The 12,823-nt window shown below is 42.8% G+C and overlaps 1 protein-coding gene across 1 annotated transcript in view; it reads left to right on the top strand.

The window, feature by feature from the left end:
* The window catches only part of USP3 (ubiquitin specific peptidase 3), a 57,693-nt gene that overhangs the window by 1,898 nt on the left and 42,972 nt on the right, over positions 1 to 12,823 (top strand). The window lies entirely within an intron of this gene.

Below are 12,823 nucleotides of genomic sequence, written 5' to 3'. Positions count from 1 at the left end.
AAATCTTATTTTGTTTGACCAAGATTCAATCAGTGTTTAACAATATTCTTGTGTGAGCTGTTCGTGTTTCGGGTTGTGTGTGCTTTCCACGCAACCCGGAGGGCTACATCAACACTGGATGTGAAGATGCAGCACGTGCTGTGATTGTGTTGACCGAGACCTGTGTGTCTTGCGGGGGTATTGCGTCCTTTCCAGGGCAATTCCCGAATGGGAGACACGTGGCTTGAGATGGATGTGGGAGTTCGTTGCACAACACACTTTGCGTGGACAATTCTGCTCCATTATTAATGGAAAGCATTACGAGAGGAATATTCCCTTAAGGTGTTTTTATGCAACTCCCCACTTGAAGCATGTTTCTTTCACTTTGTACATTGACTCGTATAAGTACAGACTAAGGATACATTAGCATAAGTGATTTACGATTATGAAATATCATCACTGATTTGACAATTATATTTTTGTTTTGTAAAGCTGATTCACGAACAAGAACAGTGAGTGAAGGTTTGATGGCGATGGCACAGCTGAGCTTGCCTTTCCTGGTGTGGACCCAGCCGGGTTCTGTCGGGTGCAGGCGGAGTGGACCTGCCCTGGTGCTTGTACCGCCCCTCCATGTCCAGTAGGGGCATGTCTCGGCACGGTGTAAACAAATACGTGATATTAGGGCCATCCATTTAGTACGTACGTAAAAATCTGTCAAAACTTGACCCCTCCCTTTACGTACGCTTGATGCACCCCCCCTCCCCCGAATCCTATAGAACGGCCGATATTTAATCCACGCAGAAACGATCAAGGATTAATAATATTAACGTGTTTTAATTCTAGATGTTAAGTTTTCGTGACTGCAAGGATCCATACTCTTTGGTTTTTTCGGTAAAGTCACGTAGGTGAAAACAAAATAAAATAAAGTTGTTTTATTTTAGTCCACCTTGCACAATCTAACTCATTTGAAGGCCAATGTTTCCTATGCGTACGTACATTGTGAGTAGACCCCCGACACGCAAGCGTACGCATTTGGGTTAACCCCCCTCCATGTGTACGTACTAAATGGATGGCCCCTTACCAGGCCAGTTTCAGTCGTTCATGGAGACGTCGGGTGAACATCAAGTACGATTTGAGTACGAGGGTTTTTTTTTTATTGCAACCCAAACGTTCTTTGGACATGCCGTCCGTCCATCCTTCCTTCCCAGCCAGCCAGAAAATAGTTTAATCTCACATAGAGTCCTGTCTCTCTCCACATTTCTCTGCACTGTATATCCCAATTTATCTGGATATTTAGTTGTGTCTATGATTTTATCTGTTTCTTTATTTCTCTGTCCCATCTTACCCACTTCCCTCCGCCTGCCTCTCTGTTTCACCTCTCATCGTCACTGCTTATTCCCACTACTCCCTTTCACGTCTCAATCTCTCTCGCCTCTTCCGAAACTTCTCTCCCACTGCTTCTCGATTTCCCTCACTCTCCTTTCCGTTGGCTTTCTTATCTCCGTTTCATGCCCTTTCACTCTCTTCCCGCCCCCTTGTCTCCTCTTCCTCCGTCTTCCTCCCTCACTTCTGTAACATATTTTTTCATGATGATTTACATGTATAAGGAGGAAATAAGTGAGACATCACTGGGGATAGAACATAGGAAAGAGACAAGATAGATAACTAGAGTGAGAAGGCCTTTTTAATCATTACTTTGGCAACAAAGGTGTCATGTTATGGAGGAGGAGGAGCAGGAAGGACTTTTCAAACGCTCCAGTCCTGCGAAAACTGGCCGTGGAGATAAGGTTTGACTGACACCCTTTCTGTTGGAGGATGCGGAGGAGACATTGCCAGAGGAGGTCACCTTAGCCGAAGAGGAAATACTTGGCCATGCACACAGGTGATGGGTATGTTAAGAGGAAGCGTGTACTTTCTGGTTGCATGCTTCATAGCTAGATGAAAATATGGTTCCTTGATTCCCTGTTTAGATTCAGTTGTTTCATGACATATAACATTTGTTGTGAATTTCAAAATCATCCGTTCTTTTATCATTTGTTACTGTTGATATACATGCAACACATTTTATACTTTAATACTTGCAGAAGTACATACAATTATTTGAAGAAGTGTTACAGTCAAAGTGAAATGAAAAATAGCAGAAGCTGGATTTGTATACAATTCAATATTTTGTATGTCTGAATTATTTGCCTACTTCCAGCCCTTCATGGCAGCAATTTCCCATTTCCAAAAACAGTTTGTTTCCTGAGCATAAACATTGTATCCACTGCATTACCTACACTTCTTGAGCAGCTGAATGTGGTCACATTTATAGCCTCAAACCCAATTTATTGAACTTCGAACAGTTTGTGATGTGTCTACATCAGTGATTGCCATATGTGCATGCTCATCGTCATTACTTTCGGTTGTCTTAGTGACTACATTTTTTTTCTTGCTTCCACGTCAACCTATTATATGCAGGTGAAGTTTTTCTTTTGGCAAGGGAGATGTACAGTACAAGGTAGCGTTGTCACAAGAATAACATGAGTACCAATAGCATTGCATGTGAGGGTTGCCGTATTTTACTGAGATATGTTTTCCTTGGTGCATTCCTCAAGAAGGTGCCAGGCGATGGGGGTCGCCTCGTTGTTGGAAAACATAACGTGCGGTGCCCCACTCGCGTCGTCTGCCCGGCAGTGGTCCATCGCTATGTCGCGTCTCCATGAGCAGTGTCCACTGTACCCTCTTCATCTCCTGTCTGTGCTCACTGCAGCATCTCTGGGGCTGGGGTGGCAGATTGTTGTTGGACTGGGGAGGATTTATTGTTTGAAATAAATTGGTTTAAATTATATTTCCAATTTGACACAGTTTGACAATTATAATTAAAAGTGTTGGTCATGGTTTAGCATGTAGAGTACTTTACTTCATACAATAATTATAAGAATTGAACGATGTTCAGTCTTTAGTTAATCCACGATTGGATGAAGGATCATCCCGCCCTGTGTTGGTCATGGGAGTTTGCCCATACTTAACCATGCTGGTCCATGAATGATGGGGCTGGGACCATTTCAGATATCACTTCCGATTGATACTGCCAGTGGCTGGAAATTGAACTCAGGTGACTGGGCTCATATTCAACAAGGAAGGACGTGCAGATAGATGAAGGGAGCAGCAGAAATCAGATGATTATGGCAGAGATAATTCTGCATCGGACCTGTCAATGAACATAACGCGTAATGAATGAATGTAGTCCCACAAACTGGCTTTCGCATGATGAGGCATTTCACAATATGAGCATGTGCAGTAGTTATTGGCACATCTGTATTAGATACCCAAGAAACCCACTGGGTATTAAAGAAACCCAGCTACGTGACTGCACGCCATAACGTGTGTGCCCCTTCAGGTCCTCATAACAGGTGGTGCCGATTTTATCACGAGTGTGAAGGCTCACTGTAAGGAATGCACAGAAACAAGGCAAATGCTACATAATCACGAGTTTACAATATGAACCAAACTACTGTATATTTCAAGTGTCATTTTTGCATCCCTTTAATGCTCTACGGCTGTAAAATTACACGAATAATTTAGTTATTTAGCATTTAATAAGCTGCATGATTTAAAGTATGTTCAGCAGTGCATTGGCAAAGGCCTGTTAATTATTGTGGTGTAGAAATACTCCCATTTGCTGACAATATCGGCTTGGAACAGCTTGTCCTGGCAAGTAGGAGCATTTGATTCTGACCTGTTCATAAAGCAACCGCATTGTTATTTACTGTATTGTGTGGCGAATGCGGTGTATTGACATGAGTACCCAAGATGCATTGAGTCTCGCTGTGTAAGCTGTAAAGGGTGCGTTGGCCTCGGGTGCAGTGGGGGGGGCATCAGATGATGTAACCAGACGAGCAGCTGGAATTGAACCAAGACCCATTGTAATCAAGACGTGGCAATTAGGCTCCCAACACTCCCCGAGTGGGGCTGCTGGTGGTTCTCTCTGGTGGGTAGACAGTGGTAGCATTCTCTTGGTAGTTGTCCAATGTAATGCAGTAAAATCCAAAATAATGTCGCTTGAAAATGCCATATAAATAAGAACACTTTCACCGTTGGAAAATGTATTGCTTGAATTAAGCTTATTGTATTATTTGCTTGTGCATGTGTTTTTAATTTGTTAGGCAAATGCACAACCTAGTTTAATTTTTTCAAACCAGTGTCGTGGGCTCAAACGGAGACTCGGACGTACACTTGGAGGCAACGCATTTATTAACATTAACACGTTAACACGAAGGGGGGTGCCTGCCCCCTCACCAGATAGTAAGCTATGGTGGTGGACCACCAGGCTATCTACACTAATCACACGTAACTAGCTACAACGGACCGGACCCCAGCTCGGGTCCGGGTCCTCGTGTCGAAGACTCTGCAGAACGTGGAACGTGGACATGAAGTCTTGGAGATGAACAACTGCAGCCGGTCCCACTGGGGACCCGGCTTATATCCTGTGTGGCGGGGCTCACTCCGCCCCTAGCCACGACCACCTCGAATCCTCGAGGATCTCCAACTGGACAGTGATCACCCCAGCCCCCCTTTGGGGGTCCCCGGGTAGACACCTCCGGTCACGTGTCCTCCGGGGTCAACCAAAGTGCCATGGCCCCTTGAAACCCCGTTCCGAGGCCGGCACCCTCGTTACCCTATCCTGTAGGGGCTGGCACTGCACGCAACGCGTGGTGCCACTGGTTGCTGTTAGTCAGTGCTTCCTGAGCCCTGCTAGGGCCGGTACTGCATCCACCTTCAGTGGTGTCTGCGATGTCAATACATCGCGCGCCGTACCTCTTCCAGGCCGGCTTCCCATAGTGACATGCAACGATGTCACTACACCAGCATTGAATTCCCAGTATTAGTTTACAGGTTTCCCTCGCCTTGTGCAGGTTCAGTTTGTGTGATTTCGTGTATATGCGCCTCACCTATTTCTACCCAAAATGTTCTATATGCGGTTTGAATTCAACTGTATGTGGCTATGCAGTTGGATGTGGGACAACGTTGTGTGTGTACTGTGTGCACTACTCGGCAGGCAGCTGTCTTGTGTGGTTTCACTTAGTGCACCATTTTTTTTTAAACAAAGCTACCTCTCAATCTGAGGCTAACCTGTATTTGCTTACAGAAGCATGTGATAGTTGTAGCTGAGTGGTGGTGGTGGTGGTGCACGCCTGTAATCCAGCACTTTGGAGGCGAGGGTTGGTCAATCACAGATATTGCAAAACTTTGTTCCCATGGGTGTCGAGGTGCCATACCCTAGCATGCCAAGAGATGGAGATACAGCAAAATGTGGACTCAATATGTTCCTTCTGGATTGGAGTTTTGCTTCCTCGCAAGCGTGAGTTATCTTTTGGTGCTCCAGTTTGCTCCCACATGGAAAGACTCATTAATTGGTTGATAAAACCTTAATATACAGAGGACCGCAGATCTTGGGAGGGAATTGGTGTCAGCCCACCACCTGGCTGCCTTTCCCGCTTGTCTAAGATTCCTCGCATTTCTGAGTCGTTTTCTATCTTTGAGAGTGAGTGAATACTGTGCGTGTTACAAATTATTATTGGAAATTAATAACATGGACAGCCATAGTATGAATCGAGGGCTGAAATGTCGTGTGGCTTCTTGTAAAGTGGCTTTTGTGATTCACAATTTCTTTGAACAGTTTTTTAGAATTGTTTTAAGAACGTCATAATAAACTGAATATAGCATTAACTTCACGGGGATTTTTCGTAGAAATCTAATGTGTGTGCCAGAACCTATTGGCACAATGCCCAAACAGCTGAATGAACTTTCAGATAGCTATCTTGCTGTAAAAATGTTGCATGAATTGGTTGATCTCTGCATTTTTGCTGCAATAGCTGGCTTGTGGACATGCAGCAATCTTCAGTTTTACAAAACAAATTCACAAAGCAAATACATTTTAACTCTGTCTTGTGTGGTAATGCTTGGTCAAGAAGCAAAATTTAAGGAAAATGACGTGATTTTTAACGTTTAATTGAATGGATGTAATTTTATTATACAAAACATTCACTGTATGATTAGCTTTATAACCTTATAATACAATATTCGTATAATGATACTGAATAAGAGGCCTAGCGTTTACATTTGGAACAAGCAACATGTTTGTTTCTATCAACAATGCTATATTTATAACATCCCTTGATCATGTACATCTTCATTTGTCCCATTCACACTCTGGATGTTTCTGCTTTTCCTTAAAAGCTAAGACTTAAGAGTTAATGTTAGAGAACGATGTAACGTACTATACGACAGGACGGAATTGATGGTGAGGTGTGGTGGCTTGACATCTTGGCTGTACAAAATATATTTACACATCCATTTAATTTGTGCCCAACCATGGCTGTGGCTGCTTGTAAACGGCCTGTGTCTTGTGCTTTGTCCCCACATGCTTTTGAAAAAGGTGCTGAGCCGGTCCACCTTTGTTTGTGGAATGGCCGAGGGCCCAGTCTCAAGTTGGGCTGCATTCCCCACAACCCAGATGCTTATGAGACTTGAAGGAATCGATGCAGTGTTTATCATTTCACGTCTAAATATTGGGGCATATCACTCCAAATAAGATTGTGTTTTTTTTTACGATAACGCCTCGACTTACGAACACGATCCCTTTCTGAAACCCGTTCGTAAGTCGAATGTTTCGTTTGTCGGAACAGAATGTATGTGTTATGAAATGTGTTTCGGTTCAACATAAAAGGGAAGCATTGTTAAGCTCATAAATAATAAATATTATACATGTGCATGTAACGCTGTAAAAATACTGTGTAGTAAATAACATGTAAAATAAAGTAACAAATAGAAGAGAAAATCCGTTTTATCTTCACTTACCTTGAGTCCTGATGCTGACTTGCTTGTCTCAAGGGGTGCAATGAGTCGCCACAATTGCACACACTCACACAAAGGGGTATGCACTTAGGCACACAAATCGGCAAAAAAAAGATAAGAGACACACCAATGAGAACGATCCCCAGTGTAGCCTTAACAGGCTGATGGGGCAAGTGCTGTTAGCGAGCAGCGCCTATGAAAGCCGGCACCGCATACGAGGGGGTGAGTGGCCAGTACCATGCCCAGCTGTCTCCCTTGTGTCGATGTTTACACACCAAAGCAGATACTCGTATGATGCAGAGTCGACCTAGGGGAGGCCCAGGACCCATTCAAATAATCGTTCCTGCTGTTGGCCGTGAGCGGGAATCGAACTTGGGTTGTCGCTTTCATAGTGCATCGTGCAAACCGCTACACTACCGCTCCCCACACACTCACTTTCACATACATGTGCGTGCGCACGCACGCAAATACTCCCAGCACGGAGCGGACTCGTTACATCTCGCGGAGGATCGCTCCGCTAAACAAAATAGTTACGCGGTTCAGTTTGCAAGTGCGAGTTCGCGTTTTGAGTCCATGTTAAAAAAAAATAACATCTCATGGAAGCTGGTTCGTAAGTTGTGGGTGTTCGTAAATTGGGTGTTCATAAGTCGAGGACTGCCTGTACTTAAAATCCAAGTGAGAGCTCCTCAACATGACCATTTTCAAGGAAGACCTGGATTACAAAACAACAGCATACACTACAGAAACAAAATAAGTATAGGAATACAAAAATATATATACTCGAAGTACTACATATGGGAATATATCATATGTTGTATTGTGTAAATTAATAATTTACTTCCCCAAGTTAATCCATTTCTTGATGGGAAAAAAAGAGTACGGTCATCCCTTGATTTGTGGATCGCATACGTTTTTGACAAATGGTCCAAAAAGCTAAATTCTGTATATCGAACCAAATTCCATTGACTTCTGTGATATAACTGGCAATGTGTTCCTATGGAAAAACATTCAGCCCCAAGACATATTAAAATCACACCTAAGAATGCAGTACACCGTTTTTAAGCAGAATTTATGGAATATTTATAAACGTTAAGATGAAATATACTCCTTTTTCTTCTTGGTTCTTTCGGTAAAGTCACGTATAAGGGAAATAATAAAATAATAAAAATAAAACCTAATAAAATACAATTCTCACGACGTTTCGGCCGCAAGAACAGGTCTGTCTTTCCGACAGACATGTTCTTCACCTGAGGACGGCTGCTTGCGTTGTGGCCGAAACGTCGTGAGAATTGTATTTAATTGTTTTGTTTTTATTATTTTATTATTTCCCTTCTACGTGACTTTACCGAAAGAACCAAGGTGATGAATCCCTGCAGTCACGAAAGCTTTAAATCGAAAAATGAAATATACTTCTCAAACAAAGAGAGTCAAATGGGCCTCTGTGGCCGTCTATAATGCTCTTCCTTCCGATATTAGCAAGGCCCTGGAGCTGTGCATGTAAATCTAAATGAAACACTCGTATCCTTAGAACTGCTTTTTGTGTTTAGATCAGCACGGTCGGTACGTTGCCAACTGTCCTAATCTGAGATTAGTGCGAAAGAAGTTCAACATACATACTCAAATTAAGTCGTGAAATAAAAATACTGTACAGTATTCTTTGGGTCTTTCGGTAAAGTCACGTAGATAGGTTCAAAGAAAATAACAAAACTACGACGTTTCGATCGCAACACCGATGACGACCGCTTGTGTTGCGATCGAAACATCGTCATTTTTTGTTAATTTGTTCTTTTCTTTGAACCTATCTACGTGACTTTACCGAATGACCCAAATAATATGAATTCCTGCAGTCACGAAAGCTTTAAGTCAAGATGTACTGTACAGTGCTTACCCAGGTCTATTTTTTGCACTTCTGTTGCACTTAATGGCCTCTTTACAGACATCTTGGCTTACGCTTAGTGAAGTAAGAACGTTTTAAAAAGTTCAAATCCTGCACAGTATAGTACCAAGCGTGATCAACACAAAGGGTGGCACGAAGAGCACGGGGAAACCAGCACAGTATTAAAAGCCCACACAAACGAACGAGAGCAATATCAAATGCACGCTTGGACAAATGCGTTTGTCCACGCCCCCCCCCCCCCCCAATTTTTTTTATTGAGATTCAGAATTCCGTAAATGTGAATTTTACATAACGTATGTCAAATTTGTACCCTAACTTAAAAGTTACATTACAGCAAAATGTTATCAATCGAGTTGCCGTATGACGAGGGGTTTTTGTAACTCGCTTGACCTTTAGGAGTAATCCCTCACGAATGGTGGAAGGTCGTCCTCTCCATGCATTGACTCGTCATGTCACAAGTGCTTCATGAGTGGCTTACGTTTAAAACGCATGTAACACGCGTGTTACGCGCTTACAGAAGAGGAACCCTGAACAGACTTCTCCTCGAACACTTGGCCCAGCAGTTTCTGTTATTTCTGCTATTAGAACAGTCTGGGGCTGCTTGATCTGTTGCAGCACTCAGCCAGCGTCACCCTTTTCAACTGCTGTTCGAACCCAGCATTACACACCTCCGGCGTCGCGCCACCCATCTCTCCACATCGTCGTCCTCTTGTTGTACGTCAATCGGCATCGCGACAATGCCTCCCTCGCCGAACACGATTTCGTGATGAGGTGGAGCGATAGAGGAAAGAGCTCCCCACCTCCCGCACCACGCCTCACAAAGGGGGCACTACGGTGGCGAGGAGATGTTAACTATCTCGCCTGGTATACAGGAGGTTGTGGGTTCGACCCCGACCTGACATCTCAGTGACCCTGCCTAATATGTAAATGAGGGTGTGTGTCCTTGGCCCCTTCCCACTCAATGCCTCCTTTGCCTCTCTCTCCTTCCACTCCCAACCCCTTGCCTCTCGCAATGCACTGCAGCCTTATGACCAACCCCAGGAGAGGCAACGTTCAAATGAGACGGCAATCTACATGTGGTGGGGACCTGGTGGGGCATGATGCTTAAAACATATTTTGACGCCAGGTGTAATATCAGTGGAAGTTAGGCAATGATGATTTACAATCATTATCCTTTGTAATGTTTTAACATATGCATTTAAAACTAGCATGGTCAGGTGGTCAAGTGAGGCACATGATATCAAATGCAGAATATTTATGCTGGAGGAATCCGATGACTGTGAAGCTGTTTTTCACAAATGTCCAGTAGGGCGGGTAAGAAATTTACAACAACAAACAATACAAAAAACGAGAGGAATGTAAAATAGAGAAAATAGCAAGTCACGAAAAAGAAATAAAAATAAAGAAAGTTTACAAGTACAAATTGCATACGAACATACTATTATTAGTACAATACTCACCTTATATCTGTTTACATTTTCTAGATCTTCATTCCATTTTTACTATGATAAGTTAAAAAAAAATCTGCCCAACTGAATTTATGTTGCCGGGATTTTATTATGAAGATTGATTTATGTTTGCGTAATAATTTCGATTTTCCACAGCTGTTTTTACTCTAGCTAATTGCTTCATGCATTTTGTCTTTGTGGTGACCCAGGGTCGCTCTAGCAAATGAGATGATCCTGGTCTCGTGAATTTTCACTTTGGTTGAACAAATACATTTTACTTGAGCAGCTTTTTCTACCTGACCCTGTTTACATGACTGATGTGTGAGCCCTCCACGTAATCTACATGGATTGGCACGAATATGCCCAAATGGGCTGCCGTGGAGACAGGCCATGCCAGTTTCAGGTATGGAAGGAAAATGGAGAAACTGGAGGAAACGCAAACTGAACAGGGAACATGAACTTCACACACATGCATCCGAGTTGGGGAATCGAACCCAGGACCTTACTTTGGCACCAGGGTTGCTACTGAGCCACCCTGTCTTTGCCTCTGCTTTTATTTTCTGAAATGTCCTAATATATTCACAAAGGGCTTGATGCACGTGTTGGTGAATGTTGCTTGGTGTGAAACATCTCTGAAATCCCTTCAGCCTTCATACTGAAGAAAATGGGAAGAGGTCAATGGTTCGTGTATCTTATCGGATAAACAAAACACATCATGACTGCAATGTCTATTCGTCATCTCTATCGTTGACATTTTGCAATTCTCTGCCGTGAAGCAGTTTATGCCTTATTTCTTAACATTGCATGTTTGTACTCGGGTTATTAAAATAGCTTTTTTCTGTATTACCACTAACCAAATAAAAAATGGTTACCGGTTTATTGCACATTCTGGGAATTGGTGCTCTTGGCTGGTGCATCCAATGGCCTTGGAATTTATTTATTTATTTGTTCTGTGCCTGCCAATTTATTTCCACCCACAACGCCCAGCATATTTTTGTAATTTATGCACTTAGTCTTTTTGACGAGTTCTTTATATGGTGTTTAGCCCCTTTTACTGATGAACATGTGTGTGTATTGTACAGCATTTTGCGATGCAGTTGTACGAATGATCTAGAGCAGCAGTCCCCAACCTTTTTGGCACCAGGGACCGCTTTCGTAGAAGACAATTTTTTCACGGACGGGGGTCTTTCCCCCTTTTCAAAGAAGCTCTCCAGCGACGTTTGTTTTTTACTCATTGTGGCTAGGGGTTAGCAGCTTGTGGGCTTACCAAAAACTGTGACCGAGACAAGTGCGCAGTGCGGGAAAGAGGCGCGGACGGAAGTGGTCAATAAAATAATGGGCGGGTCACGCGCGGACTCGCCGCTCACCTCCTGCTGCTGTGCGGGTCAGGTTCCTAACAGGCCACGGACCGGTAACGGTCAATGGCGCAGGGGCTTGGGGACCCCTGATCTAGAGGGTCAGCCCATCCTACAGATGGGGTTATCTTTCCCATTGGCACAGTCCTCTGCACTCAGCTATTCTCTGCTACTTTAGAACTCCTTTTTGTGTTTAGTTTGTTGTCCTGGTCATGTACGGTGTGAAATAAGTTCAACATTCATACTAGTTTCTGCACCATTGTCTATTTTGTAGTCAGCTCTCAACACTCACCAGACACCTGACACCTCACCTGACACTTACCAAAAACTCACCACTCACCTGACACTACCACTCACCAATTATCCACCTGAACCTCAATAGACACTACTCTGCTGATACTCGTTACACTACTTTCCTGAAATTAAGCATACATCACCCACCACAGTTGGTGTTCACGACCAGCAGTGAAACATGATTGAGATATGCACATTAGCACGATATTATTCTGGGTTTTTAATTTTGTAGTCCACATAAATACATGTTTTTTGTTTCACGCCCATAACTCTGCAAGGAAAGGTTATGGAGACATTCCCCCCCCCCCCCGCCATATCTATAGACAATAGGTTTTCGATCTATACCAATATTTTTTTACGACGCTGCTTTAAAAACGTGGATTTGTATGAGGTTTGTTTGAAGTGGCACACAGAAATTTGAAGAAATAAAATATATTTTGTATCCTTACATTCATAAAATCCACTGGAAGTGGTTACCAGTTCCTACCTTTAGTAACCAGTAATATAATCAATATTGCAAAATGGTTACTGGTTTACCAGTTGTTAAATAACTCTTGAAATCAAATATACTGGCTAAACATTGTAAGAAGTACACTATACACTGATTCATAATTTAATTGTCAACATGTTTAACTGACCTAGTATTTTCATTATGTAGAACATATTGATAAGTATGTTTAAGAATTGTTTACATGATGTTTACTTACAATGCATCCAACCACAAGAAACAACCGTTGCTCTGAAGGAATGTGTCGGCTGTTTTTGCCATTTTGATAACATTAGGGCCACTTGGATTTTAAGTGGTCATTCCATGGAAAGAATGGCCCTCTATCCTGTTTATACACTACTTGCTTTAGTCAACATTTTCCTTCTGTATGAGGATCATTAAGTAAAAAACGTTATTTTAATTATTGTTTATAACCCAAATGTTTGTCTCATAACTGTGATTCTTAAATATGTTGCTGTACTCTTTGGGTCTTCTGGCAAAGTCACGTGACTGGACCGAAAGA

The sequence above is a fragment of the Lampetra fluviatilis genome, chromosome 3, assembly GCF_964198595.1.
Source record: "Lampetra fluviatilis chromosome 3, kcLamFluv1.1, whole genome shotgun sequence".
Taxonomy (NCBI): Eukaryota; Metazoa; Chordata; class Hyperoartia; order Petromyzontiformes; family Petromyzontidae; genus Lampetra; species Lampetra fluviatilis.
Note: the sequence above shows the minus strand (reverse complement) of the source record. Positions and strands in the feature narration are given on the sequence as shown.